The sequence below is a fragment of the Macaca nemestrina genome, chromosome 8 (genome assembly GCF_043159975.1).
Source record: "Macaca nemestrina isolate mMacNem1 chromosome 8, mMacNem.hap1, whole genome shotgun sequence".
NCBI classification, from domain to species: domain Eukaryota; kingdom Metazoa; phylum Chordata; class Mammalia; order Primates; family Cercopithecidae; genus Macaca; species Macaca nemestrina.
In genome coordinates, this window is record NC_092132.1 from 75214170 (window position 1) to 75220638 (window position 6469).

The following is a 6469-nucleotide window of genomic DNA, read 5'->3' on the forward strand; positions in this document are numbered from 1 at the left end:
TGAGTAAGGCCTGGAGCAGGAAAGGGTTATGTGACAGGTCCAGGCCACAGTGCAAACAGCACTGCTACTTGGACCATCTGATCTTCAGACCCTATGGTGTTGGTGGGGGTAGGGGTGGTCAGTGGTTGGAAAAGAGGTAGCGAGCGGGGATGGGTAATGGCGAGCTCTGGTGGAAGAATCAGATCGCAGCCTCCTGGGATTCTAGAGCAAGACCATGACATCCACAGCAGAGCAGCTTATGCTGTCTGAGAAGCAACTGTTACTGGAGCCTGGTGGAGATAGAACCCTTGGCCACCAAACACCATGTGACCATACGTCCATAAGTGACTGCTGGGAACTGGGTTCTGTTGGACCCAACAAGTCAAAAAGTCACACATGTCCAGCGGCAATCATAAAGTGGAAGTGATCCATCAGGATTGGGTCCTGGAGGAGCCATAGGGCATGAGTAACCTGCATGAGCAAGAAGGCCAGAGGCCCATGTCACCTACCACAGATGCACCCATGCCCTCCCCTGGTTATGTGTACAGCCTGCTAGGGAGAGCCCATATGACTGGCTAAACGAGGAGGAAGAAGCCCAAGCTTGGTTTACAGATGGAACTGCTCAGTTCATGGGTAGAGCTAAAAGCGGACATTAGCCACACTGATGGGTGACCTGGAAAGAGGGAGCAATGTTCTCAATGCGGGAAGCTGCAAGGAGTAGATACATATGAGGAAAAGTGGCCTGAAGGGAAAATATGTACAAATTCCCGGCCAATGGCCAATAGTCTGACCATCTGGTCAGGGACTTGGAAGGAAACAGATTGGAAGATTGGAGACAAGGAATCCTGAGAAAGCGGCATATGGAAATGGGTAGACAGTTCAAGGACTTCTGATTTGCACGTTAATGCCCACTGGAAACATCTACCACAGAACACGCACTGAACAACCAAGTAGACAAAATGACTTGCCAGTGGACAAGAGCCACCATCAGTCACCCCAGAACGGCTAGAGACATGAATGGCGTGCCCACTGTGGCAGAGACGGGGCTGTGCATGGGCCCAACAACATGGATTTTCACTCACCGAGGCAGAGCTAGCCATTGCTGCCTCTGAATGTCCAACTTGTGAGCAACAGGGACCAATACTGAGCCCCACTATGGCTCTGTATCTCCAGGCCAGATCTGTGGAAGCCAACCACGTCATGCCCCTTCAATCTTGAAGGATCAGCAGTTCATCCTCTCCGCTTTAGATACCCGGGCATGGATTGACCTTCCCTGCCCACAGAGCCTCTGCCAGGCTTGGGGGATTCCTGATTCACAAACATAGAATTACAAGCAGCAGAGCATTGACAAGAGGCCCAACTTCCTAGTGAAGGTGGGGCAGGAGGGGGTCCCTGGCCATAGGGTCCATGGTCATATGACAGACTGCACCAGGCTGAAGCAGCTGGCCTCACAGAGCTCGGGGGCAGCTTCCTGAAAAACAGTGGGCAGTGCTAGCTCGGAGGCACCCTTCTTCAGGATTCAACTTATGCACTGAATCAGAAACCTCTAAATGGCACTGTGTCCTTTATCAGAGAATATGTGGATCCGGGACTCAAGGGATGGAAGCAGGAATGGCCCCTTTCAACATGATTCCCTATAGCCTACTGGGGAATTTTATCCTTGTCATCCCTGAAACTCTGGGTGCTACAGTGTTGGAGGTCCTGATCTCGAAGGAAGCACACTTGCCAGTGGACATGGTAAGGGTCCACTGAACTACAAGTTACGGCCACCACTGGCACACCTAGGACTTCACATGCCCAGGATCAGCAGGTGAGAAGAGTCACTACAGTGGCAGGACAATTAACCCTGATTGGCAGGAGGAAGTAGGGCTGTCCAGTGCATCCCAGAATTCCCTGGACCCATTGTAACTGTGAATGGACACATACAGCAAATCTAGACTGAAAGACTCAGAGCCCTCAGGAATGAAGATTTGGGTCACACCCCCAGGGAAACCAAGGCCTGCTGAGGTGATTGCTGAGGATAAGGGGAATTTAGAATGAATGGAGGAGGAGAAAGAAGGCGAGTGCCAGTCGTGGTCTCAAGACCAATGGCATTGATGGAGACTATAGTTCATCCCACTGAATTCTCTCTTCTCAGTTTTCCCCACGAAAGAGAAGTACACAGAAATCACAGAGAAGCAGACCCCAATGTGTGTGAAGAAGCAGATCTGTGAAGAAAGAGGTCAACTGTGGCATAACAGCAATATTTAATGAAATAAAGGCAAAATTTTCCAAATTTGATGAATGATATACACCCACAGATCCAAGAAGCTCACAAGCCTCAAGTAGGATAAAACACATGCACCACCCACACTCATTTACTTATAGACACATCAACATACGTGCACCAAGACACACCACAATCAAATGGATGAATGCCAGTGATGAAAAGGGAAACCATGAAAGCAGTCAGAGAAAGATGACACATTACATACAGGTGAACAGCATAAGAATGACTACAATCTTCTTTTAATTTTTATTTTTTAGAGATGGAGTCTCACTATGTTGCCCAGGCTGGTCTTGAACTCCTGGCCTTAAGCAATCCTCCCACCTCAGCCTCCCAAGAAGCTGAGATTACAGTTGTGTACTACCATGTCCAGCTGGTGCAATCCTCCAGTCAAAAACTACACAAACCAAGGCTGAGCACTGTGGCTCATGCCTCTAATCCCAGCACTTTGGGAGGCTGAAGTGGAGGATTGCCTGAGGCCAGGAGTTCAAGACCAACCTGGGCAAAATAGCAAGACCCTGTCTCTACCAAAAAAAAAAAAAAAAAACTACACAAGTCAGAAGAGAAGACATATGACTGGACAATGAAATATGACTAAAACTCTTAATATTTCAGTCAATGAAGTCAATTCAGAGGAGAAATATGAGTTCTGGTACTTGTCTGGACACCCAGTAAAACCAAAATGTACTAGAATAAAAACATATAAAATGATTCTGAATATCTTGGAGGAAAACCCCAGAAACAATAATGGAGCACTCTTTTTCCCTCTCCTCTCCTCCTCTCCCCTCCCCCTCCCCTCCTCTCCCCTCCCCCTCCCCTCCTCTCCCCTCTCCTCTCCTTTTCTTTCCTTTCCTTTGCATTTCAATGGCTACAAATGAAGCACTCTTTAAGTCCCAGATCACCAATATTCTTAAGACAAAGAGGATAACATTACACAAAAAACACAGACATTGCCCAGGCACAGTGGCTCATGCCTGTAATCCCAGAACTTTGGGAGGCCGAGGCGGGTGGATCACGAGGTCAAGAGATCGAGACCATCCTGGCCAACATGGTGAAACCCTGTCTCTACTAAAAGTACAAAAATCAGCCGGGCGTGGTGGCAGGGTCCTGTAGTCCCAGCACTTTTGGAGGCTGAGGCAGGCAAATCACTTGAACCCAGGAGGTGGAGGTTGCAGTGAGCCGAGATTACGCCATTGCACTCCAGCCTGGCAACAGAGCAAGACTCCCTCAAAAAAATAATAATAATAATTTAAAAAAAAAAAACCCACAGACATGGGAAATTCCAAGTCAAAAAGTGATTCATTAGCACTGAACTGTGAGTGTGAATTTTAGGAATACCTTAACCAAATTCTCTCTTTTTCTTTCACAAGAGTCATATATGATTAAAATTTGTGTCTAGCAAGTCTAAAATAGCTCTTCCAATAAATATAAAAAGTTAAATTCTAAGGGATAAGATGAGGTTATCATGGTTAAATTGGCAGCATCTTTTTTATTATTACAGGTTATAAAATAAAAGTTCATCTTTCAGCCGGGCGCAGTGGCTCACGCCTGTAATCCCAACACTTTGGGAGGCTGAGGCGAGCAGATCACCTGAGGTCAGGAGTTCAAGACCAGCCTGACCAACATGGTGAAACCCCGTCTCTACTAAAAATACAAAAACTTTAACTGGGCGTGGTGGCACATGCCTGTAATCCCAGCTACTCAGGAGGCTCAGGCAGGAGAATCACTTGAACCTGGGAGACAGACGTTGCAATGAATGCCACTGCACTACAGCCTAGGTGACAGAGCGAGACTCTGTCTCAAAAAAAAAAAAAAAAGAACCTACTGGGCTCATAAGAAGTGGGTGAAAGGAGCCAGGCGCAGTGGCTCACACCTGTAATCCCAGCATTTGGGGAAGCTGAGGAAGATGGGTCACTTGAAGCCAGGAATTGAAGAGCAGCCTGGACAAATTGAGAAATCTGGTCTCTACGAAAAATGCGAAAAATTAGCCAGTTTCATAACCCAGTCTCAAAAAAATAAATAAAATAAGTACAGACAGGATCTCCCTATGTTGCTCCCTAAATAAATAAAATAAGTAGCGTTCAGGCTGGTCTTAAACTCCTGGGATCAAGTGATCCTCCTGCTTTGGCCTCCCAAAGTGCTAGGATTACAGGCATGAGCCACCACACCCGGCCAACACCCTGTCTCTTCAACAAAAAATGTATTTTAAATTCAGTACTCATGGTGGCTCACACCTGTAATCTCAGCATTTTGGGAGGCTGAGGTGGGAGGATTGCTTGAGCCCAGGAGTTCTAGGCTGCAGTGAGGTATGATCATGCCTGGTGACAGAATGAGACCGTCTTAAAAAAAAAAAAAAAAAAAAAAGAGTTTTGAAGGAAAATAGGAGGAGGCAAGGAATAACAGGGAGGCAAAGAACACAACAGGACTCTAAAAATAAATTATCTTAGTGATTTTGTAAAGATCTCTGAATTTTTAGTTGAGTGATTTCTTTTCCTTTTCTTTCTTTTCTTTTTTTACCCAGCCCAGGACAAAGATGAAGAGTTGGATAATTTCTGTTAACCCACTTTTGCTGATCGTTTCACCAACTCTGTTAAGTCACATGGTAAATCTATTGAAGAATCTCTGGTACCAGCTGTTTAATTTCTAGCACTTATTTATTTCTTTATTTTTGAGACAGTCTGGCTCTGTCACCCAGGCTGGAGTGCAGTGGCCTGATCTCAGCTCACTGCAACCTCCACCTCCAGCATTTAAGTGATTTTCTTGCCTCAGCCTTCTGAATAGCTGGGATTACAGGCATGTACCACCATGCCTGGCTAATTTTTGTATTTTTTGTAGAGATGGGGTTTCACTATTCGGCCAGGCTGGTCTCAGACTCCTGACCTCAAGTGATTCTTTGCCTGCACCTCAGCCTCCCAAAGTTCTGGGATTACAGGTATTACAGGTGTGAGCCACCCTGCCCAGCCTTTGTAGCTTTTTTTTTTTTTTTTTTGAGACAGAGTTTCGCTCTTATTGCCCAGGCTGGTCTGCAATGGCACCACCTTGGCTCACTGCAACCTCCGCCTCCTGGGTTCAAGTGATTCTCCTGCCTCAGCCTCCTGAGTAGCTGGGATTACAGGCACCCGCCACCATGCTCGGCTTATTTTCTATTTTTAGTAGAGACAGGGTTTCTGCATGTTGGTCAGGCTGGTCTCAAATTCCTGACCTCAGGTGATGGATCCGCCTCACCCTCCCAGAGTGCTGGGATTACAGGCGTAAGCCACTGTGCCCAGCCCTTTCTAGCTCTTTTCTTTTCTTTTCTTTTCTTTCTTTATCCTTCCTTCCTTCTTTCCTTCCTTCCTTCCTTCCTTCCTTCCTTCCTTCCTTCCTTCCTTCTTTCCTTCCTTCCTTCCTTCCTTCTCTCTTTTCCTGTTTTTTTTTTTGAGATGGAGTCTCGCTCTGTCACCCAGGCTGGAGTGCAGTGGCACGATCTTGGCTCACAACAACCTCCACTTCCTGGGTTCAAGCGATTCTCCTGCCTCAGCCTCCTGAGTAGCTGGGATTACAGGTGCATGCCATCACACCGGACTAATTTTTGTGTTTTTAGCAGAGACGGGGTTTCACCATATTGGCCAAACTGGTCTCAAACTCCTGACCTCAAGTGATCCACCCACCTCGGCCTCCCAAAGTGCTGGGATTATAGACGTGAGCCACTGCACCTGGCCTTTCTAGCACTATTTTTTTTTTTTTTTTTTTTTGCGACGGAGTCTCGCTCTGTTGCCCAGGCTGGAGTGCAGCAACATGATCTCGGCTCACTGCAAGCTCCACCTCCCGGGTTCACACCATTCTCCTGTCTCAGCCTCCCAAGTAGCTGGGACTACAGGCGCCCGCCACCTCGCCTGGCTAATTTTTTATATTTTTAGTAGAGACAGGGTTTCACTGTGTTAGCCAGGATGGTCTTGATCTCCTGACCTCGTGATCCACCTACCTTGGCCTGCCAAAGTGCTGGGATTACAGGCATCAGCCACCGTGCCCAGCCTCTAGCACTTTTATTTGACTCTTTCTTTCTGTTTTCATCTCTGTGCTGCAATTTCCAATTTGTTCATGCATGTTGTCCATCTTCTTCTCTAGAGCCTTTACCATAGTCATCACAGGTCTTTGAAATTCCCTGTCTAGGCTGGGGACTGAGGCAGGAGAATCGCTTGAACTCGGGAGGTGGAGGTTGTAGTGAGCTGAGATTGTGCCACT